Source organism: Pleurodeles waltl, chromosome 3_1 (assembly GCF_031143425.1).
Source record: "Pleurodeles waltl isolate 20211129_DDA chromosome 3_1, aPleWal1.hap1.20221129, whole genome shotgun sequence".
Classification (NCBI taxonomy): Eukaryota; Metazoa; Chordata; class Amphibia; order Caudata; family Salamandridae; genus Pleurodeles; species Pleurodeles waltl.
Window position 1 is genome coordinate 1510075512 of NC_090440.1, and position 25382 is coordinate 1510100893.

The window sequence follows — 25382 nt, forward strand, 5'->3', positions numbered from 1 at the left end:
ATCTACATGTAAGACCCCTTGCTGAATTAAGAATTGTGTCCTTCCTTACTTCTATAGCTTTTCTGGATCACCCATGAGTTTCACAATGGTTACCACCACAAACTGTAAGTACTTAAGTTGTTGAGTGTTTGTTTTCCTATTAATTCTTTCCAGACAGTTATTGTCAAAGTTTTGTGCCTTTCTCACTCTCAATATTAAGTTACTTACATCTTAAAAGATTCTCAAACAATTTTATAATGTTCTCTACAATGCTTTTTTTTATTTATTTCCACTTTATAGTCCACTTTATAGCCAACACATGTTTCACCCCTGCAAGGTGGGGGCTTTTCAAGGCTTGTTAAGTGTCAAGTTGCAAATACCAAATCCATTATTATATTTCTACTTGGGTTTCTCTCCTCCAATAACCTTGGGAATAAAGACAAACCAGACACATGGGACCGCAGAGACGCTTTGCGTTTTTCAACCAGTATGACCTTTAAGATTTATTAAAAAGAAATCAAAGTAAAAATATAATAAAGGATTTGGCTATATAACACTCTGAACCTTTAGAATCCCCAGGATGTTGGAAAAAAGCAAATATGGCATGGATGCCTTATGTGGATAAACGTTATGGAGCCCTAAGCGCACATTATATCAAATAGTCAAAAAAAGGATCAGCACTGGAGGGTGGGAGAAAGTTCCAGCAGTTAAAAGGTTAATTAAAACTGTGAACTGCAAAATGTTTACAATTACGCTATCAATTTTAGTTCCTAAAGCTAGAAAAAAGTTCAACCTTTCATGGTAATCATAAATTCTTTGAGTGATGCACACAAGTTAAGGGGATGTGTACAAAGAAGAAAATAACTTGTTGTCTGACAGTCCACACAAATAGCTTACAGTGGGTCCAAGACTACAGGAGACCTCTGGTAGTACAGTTATAGAAATCCTAAAGAAGGACATGGACTGTTTCCTAAAAGAAAGGTTCTAACTTGCAAAATGTGTATCTCTCACCATTTTCCTGAGCTCTCTCTTTCTCATCACAGTCCTGGAGATATTTCATCCAGTAGGGATGCACCCTTTGCGCACCATGTGAGAACCCCTACATTTGCTTCCTATTTCTAATTGTGAAGAGATGCAATCAAACTGCTAATTTGACAATTTTGTAGCTAACAATTGCAGAAAAGGATGTAATTTAGATCCATCATTTAGACCCTCATGTACAAATTCATTTTGTGGTTGCAAAGCCAGTGATGTACAAAATTGCAGGATTTCCAAAGGCAGGATGGCTTTTTGCTGCGTTCTAACTCCTTTCTGTGATTTGGAAAAATATTTCTGAATCGCAAAATGGGTTTTGCAACTGATTCTGAATTACAATTAGGAGAGAGAAAGAAAAGGCTGCTCCTTCCTAAATGTGAATGGCTTGCAATTATATTTACCGTTACAAACCTGTGACATGTTACTGGCACCTCAAAGGAGGTGGTAACTCATTAGCAAAAGGGATGCTGTCTCCTTTGGACAGCTTTTCATTTGGAAAGTGCAGTGGCCAGTCTCGGGCAGAGTAGGCAGGGGTCCAATGAACCAAATTTGGTTTGTTGGTTGACTGGGGTGTGTGCCCTGGTCAAGCAACAGCCACACTGCCTGGTAGGGTGAATCACAAAAAGTCACTAAGTAAACCTGTGGTTAACCTTTCTAGGTTTGCACTTTTGACTTTTTTGGAAGTTGAAACCTCTTGCTTTATGAGGCAGGAGGCTGTAGCTGAGGACAGATCTACGAGGTCAAATACACCTTTGTAAAAGGACCGCTGAACAGGATTTTCTGCTGTGGAGAGGAATGTAACTGGAGCAGCCAAGAGGTCAGACTGACCAGCAATGAACCTTGAGCCAATCACCCAGCAGGTTGGGTCGTGATCTCTCAGTTCTCAGAGCAGTTTTTAGCCAAATCTTTTCTAAATCCCAGGTTTTGGATTTTGGCAAACTGGGCACTTTTAGCACCACAACCAAGGGTCTTGGACCAGTGGAACACTACTAGGGGTTCAGAACGCACTAAGGCTCAGTCCAGGTGTGGGTTTAGGAGGGTGGGAGCTTGCTAGGTCCCTGTGGCTCTAAACAGGAGGCCAAAAAAATAGCTCTTGGAGTCACTCTGGTAGTCTGGGTTCAGGTAAGAAGCAGGCCTTGAACAACAGGGCTGGCCTCTGAGGCTTCAAGTTAAAGTCCAGTCATCAAAGCAGTCCTTCCAGGTGCAGCAAAGCAGTGCTGTGGATCACACAGCAGGCCACTTTAGCAGGCAGTCCACTCAGAGTAGTTCTTCAGGGATAGAAAATGAGCTGAAGAGTGGGTCACAGGACCCTATTTTATACCTGATGCCTTCTTTGAAGTTGGGAGATGTTTCTAGAGGTTTCTCTTTGAAACTGTTTGGAATTTCTTTACTCTCCTGCTTTGGCTTCAAGCTAGCTGCAGCGACAATATGGAGATGGCAAGCCCTTTGTGTGAAGGCAGAGCACAGCCTATTCAATTCCAAATGGGTCTGTGCCCAGCTTAACCCCCATCCTGCCAGCAGATGGCCCATTCAGACGCATCTAATCCCTGTATTGTGTGACTGTCTGGAAAAAATTCACAAAGTCTAAATGTCAGGTACACCCAGTCCTGTGACCCAAGGGAGGCTGCAGGCACCATATGGCTAAGGGAAGGAAAATCTTAACTTTCTAAAAGCGGCATTTTCAAAATTGTAATTTAAAATCCAACTTTATCATTAAAGAGGATTTTTAATTACAATTGTATAGATACCAAAGGCACATATTTATACTTTTTGACACAAAACTGCGCCGGCGCAGTTTTGTGTAAAAAATATTACCGCCGGCTAACGCCATTTCGGTGCACCGCGCGGGTGTCAAATTTATACTTTGACGCACGGCGGTGCAAACCACAGGTGTAAGTCATTTTTATTTACGCACACCGCAGCGTCATGTCGTAAAGGAAAACAACGTTAATGCGGCGGAAATGACTGTGGGTCGATTTACGACACCACAAAACGGATATGTGGCGTTTTTTGACGCAATAGCGTTAACATTTCCCGCAAACACAGCCATTTCACCAGAGGAGAGCCAAAATGGATCCCAGATGCATGTACAGACCCCAGGAAGATGACAATAGACCAGGAACCAGCCAGGAGGACCCACACAAGACCCAGGACAGTTTTAAGATGAATCGAAAGTGTTGCTTCCGTGCAGAGGAGCAGGAATTTCTGGTTAAAGAGGTGACGGAACACCAGCACCAACTGTTTGTCACCTCAAAGTGGCCAATCAGTAGGAGAGAGGCAGTATGGCAACAAATTGTTGACAAGATTAACAGTGTGGCAGAAGTACGCAGAACAGTCATCGAGTGCAAGAAGCGCTGGCATGACTGCAAGCGCAGGACCAAGGAAAAGATGGCCAGGAACAGGAAGGCACGACTGCAGACTGGAGGTGGGAGTCCAGCACACCAGGAGCCCCTAGACCACATGGAGGAGATGGTCGCAGCCGTCATCCCTGAGGAGATCGTCACAGGGATTCAAGGACAGGACAGCGCAGACTACCGGGAGACAACACACATGCAGGGTAAGTCTCACGGGGAATTAAAATGCACTAATTTTATCTACAACTGGGGTGGATACCGACTACAAAATGCATGGAAGTCATCATACACATGGAGTGGCATGGGTAAAGTGGGTTGAGGAAGACAACTTTAACAATCCCCTGAAACAAGACTAATGTTCCAGTCCTGTCAATTGTGAATGCCCATAGTTGCCGCAAACATCAGCCAATGTCATCAGCATTAGGAGTTACACATCACTAAGGTCACACCCATGCAGCATATTTCAGGGTCCATCCTGTGCCACAATGTAACATCCCAAAGGTCATACTGCTCAGACAACAGCATTGAGGGGGAGGACACATGTAACTGGTCACTGAAATACATCTGCACAGTAAGAGGAGGAAATAGGACACTGCTACGACTATCAGGGCAATCCAATGTCCACACATTCCCCAACATCAGCTGTACACATTACCAATGCTAACATCCATATTGTGCCATAACAATGCTATGCATAGGATATGCTACATTTCAACTACATATAAGTGGATGTGAAAGATCAGAGACTGGGCCAGGTCCAGATTGTTAAGTGTGCTGCTAATGCCATCAGAGCACCCACAGCCAGTGAAAGGTCTCACCATGAGAATGGATGTAGACGGAGAGTTGTGTAGGAAAAGAAGGTGGCAATTCACTATTTGGCCTAAACCAACACCTAGAGGAGATGATGCCGACAAGTCAAAAAACTTACCACAATACATGTGACGTGCAGGTGGGGCATAGGCCTGGGAGAATGTCCACCTGAAAGACTGGATCAATGAACAGGAACCAAGATCACAATGTGTAAATCATCACAAGGCAGGCATGTCACATCACAAATGCCACAACATTGATACACTAATTGTACCCTATTTCATTGCAGAGGACGATGGATCTCCTGCGGATATGCCTGTCCAGGACTACCCTGATGACATGAATGACGAGCTGACAAACATCAGTCACCAGACCCTCCAAGATGTCCTTGGAACCCTCCAGACCCCACCTTCAGTCACAAGGAGGAACACAGAACAAGCAGCCCTCACAGACACCCACAAACCCAATTGTAAGACCTGCCAGCTCCAATACAGCTGAGGACTCAGATGACACAGGCACCAGCTTTGAGAAAACTGTAGTTGGAGTAGAGCGGGAGCTGGCAAAGGAGGTGTGGGTGGGGATGCACACTATGGCAGCCAGCCTAGAGGGGGTGCATTCGTGCATGATGTCAACTGAAGAACAGGCAGCAGCTATGCAAGGGCGAACAACTATCTTGCAGGAAGTAGAAAAAAGGCTGAAGGAAATCAGCACAGCTGTAATACAGTTGACCCAACACCTACAACAGCAATCCTGTCAACGCGTGCACGAATGTAACATTGAACCCCTCAGGGCCAACCTGGCTGCCTATCATCGTGATGTGGCTGCTATTCTTAAGATCCAGCAGATCCTCCTTGCAGCAGTACTGCCCTTAAGACCCTCACAGGTAGCAGCGACCGGGATGTCGGACTCCATGTCTTCAAACACTGAGGTGTGTGTTGCCCCTTCACAACCACCACCACCAAGGACAGAGGAGGCAACACACACATCAGAAGAAGAAGACATGGAACAGATCACCTTCACACGTAAAAGTACCCGGAAGCACTAGTCCCTGCCACATGGCCACCTATTACCAAGGTCCTGCGCTTTGTAATATGCCAGTCTTGCAACAACTGTACTGAATGACTGTTCTGCAAATCACTGTATATCTTGTCAGCCTGCCCAGTGATTGTCTCTCACTTCCTCATTGGCAAATCCTGTCCCTCTGCACTGTCTGACACATCACCCCAGCATGTCAAATGCATTTTCCTGTAGCACTTGTGTAGGATCACAATGGAAGATGTCACTATAATGGACTCACAATCATGGACAATGTACATATAGCACTACAGCACTTTTCAATAAATAGCACTTACACAACCACTTTGTCTCTGTGTAATGTGACACATCAACCATGCAGTAGATCACTGAATTTTGCCTCCTGTCAAATGACATAGCTTGTTAATACAACTGTCCTGAAATAATGTAGTCTGCTAACTATGCACAGAGGCCTGGATTGCACCATACTCTGCCCTTCCTGAAGGTAATATCTGATAAAAAGAGAAACCATACACCATAATACTGTGTTGGACAGAATAATGCTTCCTCAAGGGATATCTAAGCCATTAGTGACAGCAAAATGTTGCCTCCATGCAATACTAACACATATAACATTGCCCACAAATCTAAGCAAACAGTCAACAAACTGCATGAATGAAGGTGTCTGAGTTTACATCCAAATAAGTAATCATGCTGAACAGTGTCACAAATGATCTATGTGAGTCATGATCAGGATACTACTAGAGTGCATACTACTACTCACCTTATAAGGGTTTCCTTGAACATCACACTCCAGTCAGACATAACACAGTGTCCCCAATACCAAATCTGGAAGCACAGTATGTGACATTGAAAACATACTTATTGGAAAAAACACGTTGGTATCCATAGTAACTGTGATTGGTGGTTGCAATGAATGGTCAAATCTTTGCTAGGTAGCTTTGTGGTAGCTGTCAATGTTACAGCTAATTTGGGATTTGTTTGTAGCATAGGACACAAATGTAATACAAAAGAAATCATGTACACTCATGCAAAGGCCCTGATCTACAAGCATTTCACATATACTGTAAAGGGTTTACTACATATTTATTGAACTGAAAAAACAGAAGAGATAACTGGGGGAAAAGCCTTACCTACCCTAATCTACCCTAACTACTCATTACCCACAACTGTCCCTAACTAACCTAAGCTAAACTTACTTATCACATGTAACAAAACATTCTAAATATCAACCCACCCACCCCCCTTATGAGACGGGACACATGGAGGACAACAGATACTAACCTAAACACATACTATCCTATACTAAACAAATATATATTTTTTGTAATTTTTTATTTTAGAATTTTTATATATTTTGTTTTTTTCAAAACACACAAGAACCCCAACATTGCCCCCCACCCACCCACACACTCAAAAAGAAACAGTAGAAATAATCAGGACACCACCACCCCACCCACTGACACTAACTAAACTAACAGCCTACACTAACCTAATACTAAGCCCCCTAAACCCACAAAGTATAAGAATAAGGAAAGAGGAGGGAGGGGAGGGAATAGTGTCCATCAAAATGTCTAGAGGTTGGCCCTCCGGAGGGTCCGCTTAATGGACCGCACCCGCCAGTTAATATGGCGAACATCCTGCCGTAGGCGACTCATTTTCCTGAGGACACGGTCCATTTTACGCTGCATGTCCACAAAAGCAGCAGTGTCAATAGCAGCAGCTGGGGTGGTCTGTGTGCCAGCTGAGGAAGTGTGGGGCTGTGTAGTATCAATGTCTGTGGGCTGCCCTGCAGGTGGTCCTGTGCTAGGCCCTGGAGCACTTGCAGATGTTGTTGCCACAACGGTCACAGCTATTGGTGGTGCCACCTGGGTGGTAGTGGTGGAGGTGCTGGTGGTGGCTGTGGTGGGCAAAGAAGGGCCACCCTGTGGGAATACCCTGCAGGCTCCGGAGACCCGTTCATTTCGGTATCTGCGGGCCATTCTTCGGTACCCCGACTCTACCTGCAGTATATGCTGGCACCGTGTTGCCCGCCTTTGGAATTCCCACACCTGGATGTCATATTAGCAGCTGTGAAGACAATAAAAAAAAAATACATTAGGAACTGCATTGTGTGAAATGGCACAAGAAGTAAATCAGACAATACATCTACTGTACTTGTAACAGCTCATATCATCATACAGATCATTGAATGTCCCTGAGGAAGTACATGGCAGGCCAGCCTACAAAGGTCGTATCACACTTAGCACATCCAAACCCTACAAGATGGGTAACAACTGCCATGTTTTGGCATCAGAGTTCTGCCAGTTGTCAGCTAACAATCAAGCAGCACATTCTCCACCAATGCCAGGGCTACAACTGCCATTGTACGGGATGGAAATCTAGGGCCACATGATCTGCAAGTTGTAAATGGACTTGCTAGTATAGTACTCATGTGCTAAACATGAGTGTGTATACCAGGTTCAGACAAAAGATTTACTGATTTACATGTCTGTGTACCAAACTTGTATCATCAGTCCTAGGTACACTATTCACAAACCCATGCCTGTGTTTGAGGGTGGGGCGGTGGAGAAACAACTAACAATTTCAAACAACATGGACACCCAAGAAGCTTATGAAAGCAGGACATGTGTTTGGCTCAACACACACAACACAGGTAAGGTTTATCTACAAATAGGAGACAGCAAACCCTTGACCAATCCCAGCGCCACACATGTCTGGTAATGCAGACCTTTGTCCACATCATATACTTCCAGTAAGCCATGACATACAACTAACACAGAGATGCAAGAACACCCCTGGCCATGATTTGCATGCACACCTAGGCCACTGCACTCATGTGCCACATACTCGTAGCACTACATGTGGAGCTACATGCTGCTAGGAAGTTCAACCTACAGTTTAATCAGTACATTAGTGAATAGGGAAGCAGAAGTCTGTTGGCAAGTATTTTGCAGCCCCATTCTGGGAGAATGTGGGTCTGACAGGGTGACTAAATCACAGATTAGGTCCAGTGCATCTCTTGCTGATACAAGTGTTATCCACATGACTCATCCCCATTCACAATGTGGGGCTTACAGGACTGACCTATAATCCCTAGATAAGACAATAGGATAAGCATTGGCAAACTCCAAAAAGCTTAGAAAATGAAATCCCACTCATGGAACAAGACAAATGATGGGCCAGCGCATCACACCTTGCTATTTGTTCAACACACAGGAGTCCATCACACATCACCAGCAAACAAAACACATAACAGACACATCAACACTTACTGGAGTTGTCGGGGTCCTCGAATGAAGCCACCTCGCCCACAGTGTAGGGTGCGGGTCCACCTGTAAGGCATGGAAGGGAGAAATGTGCTCAAATTCTGTGCACTGTCCAACAATTCCAAAGACAATACTATGTGTAAGAGTACATAAGTAAGTAAAGCCACTCAGACATGATGATACTGCATCCGATATAGCACGGCTGACATGTACATACCATGGGTCTCCTGTGAAATTTACACATATATCTGCACACATGCAGTGGCTCCAACTATCATGTGTTGGCAAACATGTTCCTTCATTAGTGAGCAGACATAATAATGGAGTGTATTGGTCTCATCATGTGTATCCAAGAGAGACATCCAAAGCCACTTTCCTTGAGGAGTGCATTACCATTCAACCAGCCATTGTGGCCATGACACATTTATGACACACAGGTACAATGTACAGAGGGGAAGGGACAGTTGTAAGCCCTCATGTTGTTACAGTTTCTTCATTTGATGTGGCCCAGCTATGATGAGTTGCACCAACCATAGAGATATGAACCCATGTGCATACCTTTGGCCAGCCATCCCTAAACGAAAGGTAGAACAACAAACACAAAATACCAGTCTAAGATGTTAGCTGACGGCACCTTACACTTTTTCCCTATGTCTCCAAATCCAGATCTGACATGTATCCGAAATGACGAAGGACCACAATAATCCCTAACATATATAGAACTTCCGTGATCGCTTGCCTTACACACTCACCAGACACACATGAGACATATGTTTGAGCCACATTGCTATCATCAATTGACGTGAAGCCTGCACTCATTTTCAGCATCATGTAGTGTTTTGAAAGTCAGTCTGGCTGTTGCGTCAACAAATGTTGGTAATGATTTTGAAAATCTATACCTCACAGGCAAATGTGACCTATTTATACATAATTGGCTCCTGATTTGTGTTGCTGTTTCACACAAAGGTGGCACCAACTTACAGTAAGCAAAAGTATTCAGTAAGTTTGCAGAGCACTTGCTTCTTGACAGCTAGCAATTGAGGTCGTTAACATAGTCCATCAATGACCCTGTATGTTTCCAAAGCATTCCACACACTCAACAACATTGCCGGCAGATATTATACAAAATCATCTGATGTCACTACAGGGCATTTAATCATGCATATGTACATGATTTTTACTCACCAACAGGGCCACCAATCACAATTCCCAGGTGGTCCAGCAGATCTTGCTCCCTGGAGATAAGGTCAGCCCAGCGGTGCTTCAGCTGGTGGCATTCCTCTGACGTCGATATACATGCTGCAAGTGATGCAGCACCTTTCCCCACCAGAGCCTCCGTGCCTCGGTGTGATACCCCTGTATCACCGGCCCACCTGCCTCAATCATAAGGGGGAGGAAATGGCACACCAGCCATATGAACCCCCCAAGCTCCTCCTCACCCATCTTGCCAAGACATGGCCTACCCAACATCTTAGCCCAAAAAAGGGTAATAGGGAATAAAAGAGAACAAAGGAGAATAGGGGGAAAGTAGAATTAGAAAAATGTAAACTAAACAACTAAAAGAGCCCAACTATCCCCAAACTATCATTACCCACAACAGACTCCCAAAAACAACAAAGACAACACAATACTAGACAATAGAACACAATAAACACTCAGACAGGATACAACAACAATATGTTATTCACAAACTGACAAGTAATGGACCACACAGAAGACAAAAGCACAATTTCACTAGACAAAACTTTGAACACAGCAACACAGTCTAGAAGAATCACAGACTGCAAAGTGAAAGTGAAAGTACACCCACTGTACAGAATCTGTAAACAGGATATCCTATTACATCACTTCGTGCATAAAATGGCCGCCGTTTTTATCGTTATGCCTCAAAAAACTTTGACGCATACAGTCTGGGCGTCATTTTTTTCGATGCACAGGAGTAAAAATTAGGCTGCATCCATATATTTTGAAATAGTCTAACACTTAACCAATTTTCAGGGCATTATGCGTCGTTTTTCAGGCATAAGCGTAATTTTTTGACGCATAAGTGTCAACATTTCAGGGCATTAACTAGATTTGGGTCATTTTACCATTTTAATGTAATGTTACATTCGTGACACAACTGAGATAGGCTGATTGCACCCACTTTGGGCTTGACGGTGTATGGGCACATGTGAGACATCATACTGCTGTGGACCATGATCCGCTACTTCCTTAACATGATTTTCACTCTTGGCTGACACACTAGATGGCCATATGTGTGGCCTACATATATGTATTGCACAAATTGGGCATGTTTGACGTCAGGAGAGGTAGCAAGGTGACACACATAAGTACAATACCTCAATGCCTATGGCTCAATGTGTGTGCATTGGCAACTGATGTAGTTGTTAACCCAGTGTGTGTGCATCACAAGATGTATTATTGAAAATATGCTTGTATAAATGTGAAGTCAATGTGTCCTAACCTTAGATGCAAGTCAGTGTGGAAATGAGAGAGGACATGTGTTAGTCATACATGTAGCAACATCTGTTGTGTGCACTTCCAAGATTTTGGGTAATGTAGACATCACAAGTGGCAAAGCATGCACCGGATAGATGGCAGTCGCTTGTTCATGTCAATGGTCCAAAAGTTGCCCATCACATGTCCAGGAAATTTGGAAACTGCTTCCTAGGCACTTGTTGGTGAAACCACCGTGAGTCAGCACATGGACATACTAGATGGGTACCATGTTATTGACACGGAAAGCCAAAAGTGACCCACAACTGTAATTTCCCCCCACAGTTGTGGTTATGTGACTGAGCCACAACTCTCCTGTGGCAGTGGTGGACTAGCAGACGAGGCAGCACGTGGCCACATATTTCCAGTGATCAATTGCACAGAGGTGTCTGGTTCATGTGTGTGGTCCAATGTTGATCCTGTATATTTTTAGGGGTCTATGTTGTCACAGTTACGTCCAGGTCTCATCATGATTCAGTGGCGGCTATTCCTGTATCTACTGAGTATCCTTCGGAGATCAATGGAAGTAAAGCCAATGAGGACATGAGAACCTACATGGGGATGGTCCCACCTCGTCACTGCAGACGTGTTATGAGACTGTCAACAGGGCAGCCTTGGTGTGCTGAGTGAGTTCACATCTCAGGAGTCATGTTCTGGCAGGTGTCATCACAACATTTGTACACAGGTTGGCCTGTAAAGTTCCCACTGCATCTGGGAACATCATAGCCTCTGTGTTGATTAATCTTGCAGCTATTCAGCACGCACAAGCCATCAATATGTTGTGAGCAATCTGATTCAGCGTGTGAACTGTCAGGGTCCTAACATGTGTGGAAATTTCATGCACATTATCAGAGGTTGCTGGTTCTGCTGGAGGCACCATACCCAATCCCTGAATACGGCCCTGGAACACTGTCACACTTTGTCGTTCATGCATACATGAGACCCAGACAAGGGATAGGCCATGATTTTGGTATTCCAAGACAATTTTACAATTATGGTACAATTAAAAAGCAGATGATTCTATACAATGTATTTGGGTATGCATTGAGGAAGCACCTGACAAAATACCTCCAGAGGAATGTGAGGTTTGGGAAAGCAAGTGTGGTATATATGTAGCCACAAGGAACCTTTAGGGTAACGCACAGACAGGTGCCAGTCAGGCTGACAGGATGCAAGGACAATCAGGATCCAGAAATTTCACAAGGTACATACTCAGTGGTCTGACTGACACTGGTCGGAGAGAGAACAAGACAGTTGACATGGGAAACGGTGTTTATCCTATGTTTTGGAAGGTGACACATAAACCCAAGGGCTGTATTACACGGCTTATTTTCTAGCAATGCATAACAGTGTATTTGACAAAATGGCAACTTCTATGCTGTTCCAAGCATCTGCAAGGGCAGTGCATGTACAAATGGGTGGTCTGCATGGAGGTGCTCACAGGTGTGTGCTGCATCAGTTTATCACAAGTCTTGTATGTGAGATTTGAGTTAAAATGGCCAACAGTACCTTTCACATGGGAAGCTATCTACAGGTGATAACAGGGCTTAGAAACTACAAGCCAGTATATTAATTAACCTGACGTCCATGCAGTCAGATGTACTATGACAATGGCATACCATAGGGAAGGGTGAAGCACACTGGATTACTATTGTTAGTGTGTGTGTGGAGAGGAAGGAATATCTGGGTTAGACATATTATCATTCCGGGGACCTCTTCAGACATGTGGGGTGAGACCAGGAGCATGGGTGTGTCAGTAGTTAGGAAATGGGCTGACATGTACATGGAATGTCATGTGTGCAATGCTTGTCATAAGTGTGGCACTTGTGCTGTCTATGTTCTGCTTAAATGGAACTCTAGTCACAGATAGTCCTTGCAAAGATAGGTGCTGTACGACTTACTGCTGTCAAGGGTCTGGTCATACATTCCTGTTACCAATGCAATTGCACATCCACTGCCTCATGTATGAGGCCTTTTTTCCCTTATAGACTGATGGTGTCTTGGTTGTGTGCCATATGCTGCGATTAACCATATTGCCAACATGTATGTGTGAAATAGGTGTGGTCCTCTGCTATTGCCCTTCAAAGGTGAAATGTACAGGATGTATGTCATTTACAGTATGTGTATATGAGACTGTTGTGTAATACGCATAACAATTGCTTTGGAAATTTCTGTGTCCTGATCGGTATATCATCAATGCTCCATGAGGCTACACTGTTATTCTGATATTTAGAGATATAGGTGAGCAAAAATGATTTGCAGACCATGATATGGTGATTATTATCGGTGTTTATTTACATATGTTGCTACAGTGGTGATGGTGAGTTGTTTTAAAAGAAATTGTTCACAATATGTTGGCACCTACACAATCCAGCAGCTGTTTTTGTTGTTCCCCCTCATGTTGCAGGCCAGCATCCTCCTCTTCCTCCTCTTCAGGCATTTGTGGCTTTGCTTCTAATAGGGGAATGTTTATTTGTATGCAAATGTTGTGCAGGATGGCACATGTTAAAATGATCTTACAGACCATTTCTGGTGAATATAGGAGGCTGCCACCAGTGATGTTGAGGCACCTGAATCTCGACTTGAGGATGGCGAAGGTCCTCTCCACTATGGTACGTGTCCTCCCATGTGCCTCATTGTAGGCACGCTCTGCTGCAGTGCTTGGGTTGCCAAATGGTGTCATAATCCATGGCTGGATCCCATACCCCTGATCAGCTGAAAGAGAAAATGATTGGGATCATGTTGATGTAGCTTGCCCGATTAATATCACCTTGCATGGCAGTAGTTGTCTTGTGTTGTCTGTGACTCTTTTGTGTTGTTGTGTTGATTGCTAGGCTTCTAGGATGTACCATCTGCATTGTGTTGTTTCCTTGGCTGAACGAGTGTTTGCCTGCTGATCGGTTGTCAGCAGTATGTTTTGGGATTTGCAGTACAGTGTGCACTCCCTTGCATTGTGACTTGTGATACAGGTGTCCCTGTGTCTTCACTGGGGGTGAGATGATAGTTCCATACACAGATTCAAATTGACAGTGGTGGTAACACGTTAGCATCTATGTACCCTGGACATCCTATACCTTTAGACCTATGCAATGGATTAATTTAAACATCAGTCAGATGCTTACATTTTGCAAGGTGACAATTAGCCAAACCTCTCCATACGTTGTGATCATTGACGTATTGACATTAGACTGTACACTAATTTCAGATGTGTGACAGGTTCACTGCAGACCTATCAAACATGGCTAGCAGTGTAACAACCTCAGTGTGTTCCTGTCCACATGTTGCTGTCATGGTGTATGTGTTGTGTGTCTTAGAGGGTTGCTGTGCAGTGCGTATATAAGTAGGTTTCTGTACTTACCAACAAGTAGTCCATTGCCATATCATCCATCCTGGAAGTGTTGATTGATGGTAGAGTGACGGAAGATGAATGAGTCATGGACACTCAAAGGATACTTTGCCACAATGTTGGTGATCAATCCTTGGTGATCGACAATGGCCTGCACATTGATGGAATATGTGTGCTTCCTGTTGCGGTAGAGGTGTTCAGTTGCACAAGGCGTACATGTGTGCAGTCAATGGCACCAAGGACGTGTGGGAATCCATTACTGAGGTAAAACCCCTGTTTTGTCTCCTGCTGCTTCTGCAGTGTGTTTGGGAAGCAGATGTGGCGGGGTGTGAGTCCAATGATGGCATCCAGTACTCTGGGCAAGAAGGCTGAGAATGATGGCTGTGATATTCCGGCAACCAGGGCGCCAGTGCTTTGAAAGGAGCCACTTGCCAACATGTGAAGTACAGCTAGCAGCTTGGTTTCTGTTGGGATGGTGCGGGGGTGTCAGCAAAGTGGGTGCCAACTGTGGCTCTATGTTGCGCAGCAGCTGCTGAATAGCCTGCCAGTTCAACCTGCGCCTCTGGATGATGTCATATTCCCTGAGGCCATGAAGGGTTGTTCTGGTGCAGAATATCCTCTCCTGCCTTCTGCGCTGGCTTTGGGGTCCCTGCTGGTGTTGTGGTAGCTGCTGTTGTTGCTGCTGGGCTCTGCGTCTGCGTGCACGCTGGATGAGAAGCACCTCCATGTCTCCCTTTTGCTGCTCTGCTGTTGCTTCTGTGTGTTATGATTAAATACAGGTGTGTTTGCCCCATTTTAACGCCTGCCCTGACCCAGGCGTTAATTTTTGACGCAAATCGGGCTGTGCATTATTTTCCGACTCCGCCTCCCGGCCGTGCAGGATTTTTGCCCTGGAAGCATAAATACGACGCATGGCCGTTTACGTCTTTTTTTGGACGGGAACCCCTACCTTACATATGAATAACGCAAGGTGGTTTCCCGCATCCAGAAAATGATGCACACGGCGGAATTTTGTCATCCTCGGGCGTCAAAGTTTAAATATGGGGCAAGGTTTGCGCTGATTGTGCGTCAAACTTTATGACGCACATTCCGCACAGACGGAGTATAAATTTGCCCCCAAATGTGAAATGCACATCTGTCACCAATCAAATATTAGCACTTATTAAATGTAATAAAGCAACCCAGTGTTATTTTATAGGACAGATAGTCCTCAGAGTAGTGAAAAATGAATTTCTGAGTTTTTCACTACCAGGACATGTAAAACGTGAAAGTACATGCCCAGTCTTTTTACTACAATGCTCCCAGCACTATGAACTACCTAGGACCTACCATGAAGGTGACTTATATGTAAAAAAAGAGGAGTTTAAGGATTGGCAAAGAGGTTTTTTGCCTAGTCGAACTGGCAGTTTAAAACTGCATTCAGACTTCAATGGCAGACCTGGAACAGGTTTTAAGGGGCTACTTAAGTGGGTGGAACAATATGTGCTGCAGTCCCACTAGTAGCATTTAATTTACAGGCCTTGCGTATAGGGTATGCCACTCTAAAGGGCAATTAGAAGCAAAATAAATATGCCAATCAGGTGTAACCCAATGTAGCCCTGTTTATTGGAGTGAACACAAACACTTTAGCAATGATAAACTGCAGAGTCCTCTGGCCAAAAAAAACAAATTTCAACAAAAATGGAGGTAAGTAGGCAAAACGTTGGGGAGAAGACCACCCTAGAGCTGAGAGGTCTAACACACTGCAAACTATCCCCAATTCATTCATAAATGGGACCTATAAAAAAATAAATAAATAAAAAAAACAATATGTGTTTCTATGTTCTTTAAGGAACATGGTTTGCTTTAAAAACTGTTTTGCATTATTTTGAAGGTCCTCCTGTGACCCCCTGAAACAAATAATTTTGTAATGTGACCTATCAGTCATGAATTGCACCCACTGTTTGTGATCTGTCTGATACTACCTAACGCCCATAATGTTCCTGTGTTTTAAAATATAACTATTTGAAATGCAACTGCAAAATATAATGGAATTCTGTGTTTCAAGAGCTTAATTCAATGCTTGAAATACATGATCTTCTATCATTTCCTTGGCTCCTCGCATAATATAGGGAGCTCTTTTGCTCCACAGCTATGTTCACACTATAGTAATGCCCAAACACTTAAACATCATGGACTATTATGACAGGAAAGAAATCCAACAATTCACTCCAGCAACTGTTGGTATTAATATTTGTTGCTCTCTTCTTAAGAGCCTACCACAAGAGTCACCACCACCATAACCATGACTGAAACCAAGGCATCAACACTGATAAACTTTAGATCAGTGCTTAATTTGTGCTTGTTGTTTCCAGTGCTGAGCACCGTCACTTATTTTTGAGGGCTGGCGCTTAGTCTTCTTCCTCAAGCATTTGCTGCGAGCAAAAGACTCATTTGGGAAAGACGGAGGAAGAGAAAACCAAAAAAGGGCCACAAAGAGAGAAAGTAGAAAGCTGCAAGAGTGAGCTGAAGGGGCAGGGAGTGGCTTTAAAAGGATTGAAGATGCCCGAGATGGCTTCAGGATTACGCTGCCTCAGTATTCCGTGTTCGCACATTTAATTGCAGCAGCCGCATGTTTAAGAAGAGGGCTTTGGGCACCGACACCTTTTTATTTACAAATTAGGCACTGCGTTAGATGCCATTTTCACATGACATGATTAATAAATAACTTGAGGTGATGTGTCACAAATTGTGTAAGTTATATACTTACAGCTAGTTTTCTTTTCATCTTGCTGGGAGCTCTAGCTAGCAGCTGTTGTGGAAATACCATAGTCACAAGTGTGCTCTACTTAAGTGTGTTGGCATTGGGAAGAAACACTACCTTCATGTTCATAAGGAATCAGACCTGGTGATGTTCTTCTTCATTGCTGTAGGGGATTCTTACTGAGTCAATTAGAAACAACAGGCCTGATTACAAGTTTGGTGATCAGACCGACAGACTACAATGTTGGCGGTCCTAAAAAGACTGCTGCAACAGTGGTCCCTAGCCCACCATGTTACGATGGAAACAGGCAGAACTGCCACCCACCAAGCAAAACCACCACCACCAGCCACGCAATGGTCTTGAACCTAGGTGGTTTGACCTCCAGCACCGCCAGCGCTGCAGCCAACCACCAAGCCTATAAAAACAGAGAGTCACTATGGCAGTACCAGTGTGGCGGTTAGCCAATGGTGGTTGACCACCGTGGTACACCATCAGCAAAGTAACAGACAAGTGCTCATTGGATGAGTTGAAAAACAACACATCTGATACACATTGGTCCAGTGGACACACCTGCAAATCCCACTATAAAACACACTCTTCACAGACCACAGTCCTTTGCACCATCCCTGCAAAAAAGGCACCAGATACCACAGTTTTGTTGATATTGATAGCTAAGGCACCCCTTGTTTCATCATCCCATTTAGCACCCTGCACACACTTTTGTCCATTGACTCTTTATTGCACTTCCTCTGTTAAGTGTGTCCCTGTCACCCACCATAGTTGTCCACCATGTCACGTGCCAAAAATCCTTGAATCTCTGAAGATCAGTTGAGGGTCATGGTGGATGAAATCATAGGAGTAGAGCCACATTTGTTTGGAGCACAAGTCTAGCATAGTCCTCTCAGTAAGAAAATGGAAAGGTGGCAAAGGATTGTCAACAGAGTGAATGTTATAGGCACCACCCTGCGCACAAAGGAGAACATCGGGAAGAGGTGGAATGATCTGAGGGGGCAAGATGCGTTCCCTGGCCTCCAGGCAACAGATGGAGGCCAACAAGACTGGCAGTGGACCTCTCTGTGCATCATTAAGACCCTTTCCATGGGAAGAGAAGGTCTTGGCCATCCTGTATCCTGAGGGCTTGACGGAAATACCTGGGGCAGTGGAGTCTGGTAAGCTACAACACAAAAACTATCAAAAATGCAGTGCCCTGCATGCTTACACCTCAGCTTTTGCCACAGTGTTGTTCACTAATTTCGCCAACATGCAATACCCAGAGTATCTGAGATGTAACACTGTCAATGTGTATTGTTGGACCCACACTACAGCTACCAAAACCCATCACATGCCATAAGTTGAAATGGTGCCTGTAAGTCTTTCTACATCAAACAGCTCATCCCAGGAATCATGGTATGTCTCAACATCTAAATGTATGCCTACAGATATGTAATACCCAATGTTTGTCAAGTGTGTGAAGTAGAGGGATTGACCTGACTGTAACTCCCAGAAGGCCATGTGTCTGCAATTCCAACCACCAGCCCATATACCACTGTTTGTTAACTCTCAGTTGAAGTGTGCTCACCTCGGAGGATACCATTTTCCAGTGTGGGAAGTAGAGAACTCCCTGGAGGCCCTGTAATTCCAACCACCAGCCCAGTGGCCACTTGCTCATATATCCCTGTTTGTTAACTCTCAATTGAAGTGTGCTCACCTATGACGACACCATTTGTCAAGTGTGGGAAGTAGGGGGATGCCCTGTGTCTGCAATTCCAGCACAGTGGTCACTTGCCCATAATACCTGGTTTATTAACTCTGAATTAAAGTGTACTCACCTGAGAGGATACCATTTGCCAAGTGTGGGAATAGGGGGAGTGACCTGACTGCAACTCCCAGGATGTGTCTGCAATTTCAACCACCAGCCCAGGTGTCACTTGTGCATATACCCCTGTTTGTTAACTTCCAATTGAAGTGTACTTATCTGTGAGGATACCATTTGCAAGTGTAGGAAGTAGTGGGAGTGACCTCACTGCAACTCCCAGGAGGCCTGAGTCTGCAACTCCAACCACTAGCCCAATGGTCACTTGCCCATATACCCCCGTTTGTTAACTCTCAATTGAAGTGTGCTCACCTAGGACGATACCATTTGTCAAATGTGGGAAGTAGAGGGAGTGACCTGGCTGCAACTCCCAGAAGGCCCTGTGTCTGCAATTCCAACCACCAGCCCAGTGGTCAATTGCCTATATACTCCTGTTTGTTAACTCTAAATTGAAGTGTACTCACCTGGGATGATACCATTTGTCAATGATGGAAGAAGAGGGAGTGAATTGATTGCAATTCCCAGGAGAGGGAGATCACACCCTGTGCAAAGGCCACAGACACGTGGGGTAGGGTGCATGGGAGGGATGCTGTGTGCCAGCAGAGTAAGCCCACTGGGGCTGTTGCCAGCCAAGACACCATCGGCCACATCTTAGGGGATTATCAGGAGTCCCAAGGTGTGATGGGGCAGGTATTGACTGGATTTAAGCAACTGGATTCACGCACGTCTGGCTGATGAAGGGTAATACCCTGAAACCGGTCCCTGGGAGGACCAGGCGTGGCAGTTCTGTCTGGACTGTTCCCATGGGGAACAGAGTCAAGACTGATTTGTATATGGGTGGGTCCAAACTGGGATGGCATGGTGAGCAAAAGAATTGATGGAGTAAACTCAGATCTGTGACTGGGGGTGAATGTTTGATTGGTTCTGCATTCCGTCCATCATTTGTGTTTGTTTGCATAACAATGAAATTGGCACCCTAACAGGGGTGCAGAGGGAAATCAACACTACCCTGACAAGGGCTTTCACCCCACCATCTACCCCTTCCCGTGTGGCAACTACATCATGCCAAAGTAAATATGTGGCAGACTGTAGAAGGGAGGCCCTGCCAGAGGCACAAGCACCCTGAGACACCCCTGTCTCTGCAGCAGCTGATCACAACCCCCCTGGCAAGTGGGGATGGCCAGCAAAGAATCCAGGAGGTGTGGATGGCAAGACACCCACCACTGCCAACAATAAAACTCTTCCTTAATGTCCTCCCCTGTGTGTCACACATACACTCTGTGGACTGATCCCGAACCACATACCATTTCCAAGAGGAAGAATACTCTGTACTTTGGACTTTCAATAGTATGGCATCTACTCCATTGACTTCTTCCACTATGACTGACCCATTCACTTTATATTTTTGTTGATTTCTGTTACAATTTTTTTTAGTAATAGTAGCATTTCAACCAGTTCACCCGTCATAAACTCATTGACTTCTGTCTTTAATTTCAAATTTAGCCATGTAGATATGTCAAACCATGTGAAACTTACGATGATGAACCAAGGTACTTGTGCAACTAGGGATAGGTTAAATGTACATAGTATCCAGCTCAGGGTTACAAACATTCCACACAAACACATGTGTCTTGTCAAAGAAGACATTTTATTTCATTGTTCAGCAATAGGCTGTCAATTTGTCTGAAACATAGCAAATCGTACATGGTTTAATCATACTGGGTAAACAATCAAATTTACAGATACAGACCTCCAGACCATGGAAGGAAGGAATTTATCAGACATTGTCCTGTAGAATAGGCAAACATTAAAGTGGTTATTACCTTCAGCTGAAGCCATATTGCCTACCACTCAAAAGTAATCCAATATCATGTGATGCTAGACTCAGACAGATGGCAGTACAACAGTTTCTGATCACAGAATCATTACAATGGAGTGCTTTATCATCTGGTGGTATGAAACAAAGAAATGTTAGTGATGTGGCACAGGCACTTTGGCCTACAATGATGAAACACATCAATAGCTACATACGGTTCATACAAAAAAGTGTTTGGCCAATGTGAAGGGAAATTCACATGATTTTGGCCTACAGCTACATATTTCCTGACCACATGGTGACACACATGATGCATCGGGATCACCACATGACAAGGAACTTCTACCCCATCACTGTGCAAGCTGTCTTGGCACAGGTCTTCTATACCCAAAGTCTGTGACCTACATTCCCTTGAACAATCCATGTCCACTTTGTATGCCCGAACAGCATCATATACCTGCCAATGTCACATCTTTGAAATGCCCAAATGAAGATTTCATGGTGAATGTACCTGAACAAAGCACAAAACAAGGAGTATATCTAGGAAACCTTACATATGACACAAGTCACATAGCAAACATATTGAGAACAAAGTACATAACAATAAATCCGATACAATCAAAGCAACATTATCTAGATGTGGATGTGTCAAAAGCTACCTCATCAAACGCCCTTTGTCTGGTTTTGCATGAGCATCAGCTCCCTTACTATTTCCAAAAATGTACTATACACATTATCACAACTACAGTTTATTGAATAGTTAGACATGACATTACATGACATACTTACACTCATGAGAAGAAGCTGTTGATGAGATTTTGTCGCAACTCATCTCCTTTCTCTTCACTATGATCATCTTCATTTGGCATTTCAGGATTCTCACCCGTAGCAACGCAGGCTTCCCCTCCTCTGGGATATAAGGGATCTTCCTCACCAGGGTGATGTTGTGGAGCATGCAGCATGCTACAGTGATCAGACACACTTTCCGGGGTGAGTAGAGGAAGACTCCACCAGTCCTGGCATAGTTGGACTCCTCAGTGGCATCAATAACCAAGGACGGTTTGGATATGCTGATCCTCCTGTTTAGGAGTGAGACATAAGTGGAGTCGCTCACTTCATGATTGTAGCACCTGAAATTGCTCACACAAAATCAGGGCAGACCTGACTTACCAACCAGCCAGGCCCTCTCCGGTTGCAGTTGTGACATCAGCTGGCGTATAGTGCTGTTCTGCATTACAACTGAAGCATCGGCTGAACCAGGTAACTGGCCACAAATGTTGAGATGTAGAGCTCCGACAAGCAGACAACTTAAACACTGATGGATTAGAAATTCCTCCTGTTACAATAGACTTCTTTACTGGGCTGGTGTGGAACCAAAGCAACATGTGTGCCATCATTTGCTTCCATCACATGTGGGAGTAAAGCAAAACCATAGAAGTCAGCATTCACATTGGCTAAGTCCTCAGGTCAGTGGAACCTAATATAGCTGTTAATGTGTTTTGTCATTGCCTATAGGACATCTCTTAACACAAGATTGAACATAGGTTGTGACATACCATCAGATATGACCACTTTATATTGGAAGAACCCTTGGCCTGGAAGTGCAATACTGCCATGAGTTGAACAATGGGTGGTATGCAGGTTGGATTAGTTTTCAGTCATCAGATCTGGCTGCAACTAACAACATAAATCCACAATTGTTTGACTATTCAGATGGGTCTGTTTTACGATGTGACGTTCTTCCATGGTTAGGAGGTCTGGCAATGACTCTGCACAGGAGGTTGTCACCTACTCCCTCATCCAGGGTACCTATGTGTGAATATACATGATTTGGAGCATTAGTCACTGTGTCCACACCAATATACATGGTGCATAGCACCAAAATCATGTCACAAAGCATTTCTGACTGGAAAAATATTACACCCAGTACACATTACATCTGTCCACTACACAAAGGTCCCCCATGGTTCTCAATACATGCGTCCTCAACATGGATATGCGCAACACCCAACAATCTGCTCCTCAAATGCCCATCAAAATTTAACAGTCTCTTCCTACCACCAAAAATATGGTAAGAGGCGGTCGACAGTGCACCGCCTTCGTTTGTCATCTGTGCCCAGAAACACACTAAACTGGTGATTGTATACTAGAACCTGCACAACAAGGCTGCTTTAAGAATGTTAGTGATGATCTGACACATATATGGGTTCTGTGACACATTTATCAGGCCCCAATACTGTATGACCAACAGCAAAAAATGCAGATTCCTGACCTACTTCACTGGACATTAGGAATTGCCCACGACCACCAGCAGAAGTTGACCATGTGATGGATGGTTCCAACCATGGCAGTCACAGCCATAGGCTAATGTTGTTGCCTGTGACAGTCGCAGAACAATGGCTGTGCCCATCAGCAGTGATGACCACATACGTGACGTACATGTACGCTGCATTTTGCATATTTAATCACTTGACTCCTGACAATGCTGCCATCAACACTTCCACCACTTCAGCTGCTGTGTGATGCCTCTGGAAGCAATCATGCCATGGCCAGCCGGTGAAAGGGCCCCTTCCTTCTCTCCAGAGGAGCTGGAGAACCTTGTGGACAAGGTATTTCCCTTGTATTGTCAGCTCTGTGGCTCACCAGAGGAGCAGGTAAGAACCTCATTGGCTCATTTGACTCTGTTCAACACCAACTTTTCTCTCCTCACGGGCTAGAATGTACCCCTGTGTGCCAGTTCGACTTCTTGTGTGCCTGTTGTCACATTATGTGTGCCATACATGGGATGTACATTGTGCAGGTAGTGCACAATAGTACCTATGTATGTCTGATTACCATTGTGTTGTGTGATGTGTAATAAGACCTAATTCCTCCTCTTGTTGCATTCATGTATCTAGGCAGGAGATATTACAGCCATACAATGACATATCCGTGGACATGATGGTTGTAAATGTTAAATGACATATTTGTGCATCATAGCATTCGCTGTGTGTGTATACAGTTTGAGTCATTTGAGGATCTCGTTACCACTATGTATAGTGCCCCAGAGCACTCAACCCACATCTGGTCTTGGCAAACTGTTGTATGAGCACCATATGAAAAGCACTGTGCCCACAGAGTGCCACATAAGCCACAACCCACATAGAGGATAGGTGCATGATGTACTGTCATGCACAGAAGTGATAGAAATGTGAATGTAATGTGGGTTCTGTATGCTCAGCCTGCAGAGACTAGAGCCTGTCATATGTATGTCCCAGTACGGGACACAGGCTAAGCTGAGATAGAGTAACTGTGGCTGTGCTACTGTAGCACCAAGCCAACTCCCTGTAGACCTGCAGATCATGGCATGTGGTCACAATGAGTCTCCAGTGGCAAGACTTGGCCTGCAGACCTTTGTCCATTCACTACATTAGGGATGTATACTGGGGATACTCCATGGCCTAGAACATATGTGCATTTTGCCTCATTGTCAATGTGTGTCATTGGCTTATGACAGGTACCTTGCTCCCACAGCTCTGTTGTCACCTTTACATAAATTATATTTGTCCAATAAATGCGTAGTACACAAGTGCCAAATCAACAGTGCAGATATTTGATTGAGTCTGGGGAGGGCATGACATGTGACTTGGCTGGGTTACATGCAAACTATCAGGCTAAACTGACCTTAGTATGTTGAATGCCATTGCCACATATAGTAATTAGTGTGTACTGTGCTGCAAGTATGTACAACACAAACCCAAACTGAAGTGGTCAACATCCATCAGAAGAAGGGTATTTGGAGAGCCATTGGACGGAAGATGCAGACCCTGGTTGTCCATGGCTGGTGAAGCACTCAATATCGCAAGAGGTGGGAGATTCTGAGGCGCTGGGCCCGGAGGTTTGCAGAAGTCCAGCTGGGGCTGTCCTCTCAAAGTGGTTGGGGTGCATGTCGGAGTCTGACCACCCCCCAGTGGCTAGCATTCTGGTGCTGGCCTACCCTAAACTTAATGGGTATTTGAGGGGAACACAGCAGCAACAAGAGGGTGAGTCCTGGGCACATTCCTGCCTATTACATTACCAAGTTGATGTGTTAGAATCTGCCATCTCCTCCTAAAGATTGGAAATGGGACAGGTGTAACACACAAAATGAGTGATTGTTTCTGTAGGTATGGAAGTTGGTGCATGCTGATGTACCTTGCCTGTTGGCCCAGTGATGTAGGACACTACCAAGTACAGTCCACAACCAATTAACTCTCCAGGGCCAACACATAGCTGAGTACAGTGATCATTCTGGCCATGTTGTTTGTTGTTGTTGGCGTCATTTGTACCCAACAGTCCACTTGTCTTCAGTGTGTCAGCCCAAACAACATGGAGTTTGGACTACATTTATTTTTACCTACAGTGTGCTTTTCCATGCCATTGATGTAGAATCATTTAGCAATGTGCTTAGCACATGTTAAATGATGAAGGTTCATTACCCAAGAAATGCTTGCAATAATGTGGAGGTTATAGGTGTCTGTGTAACCATTCATCCAAGGAAATCTGTGTTTGCGTGACAAAAAGAGACAGTGATACGCGTTCCAAATTGAGCAACATGTTAAGGGCCTTCTACACGTCCTTGAGAATGCCTGGGCCTCTACAACATTCAATGGACTATTGGCTTCTACTGATGCATTCAGAGTATGGTATTGTTCAGAGTACAAA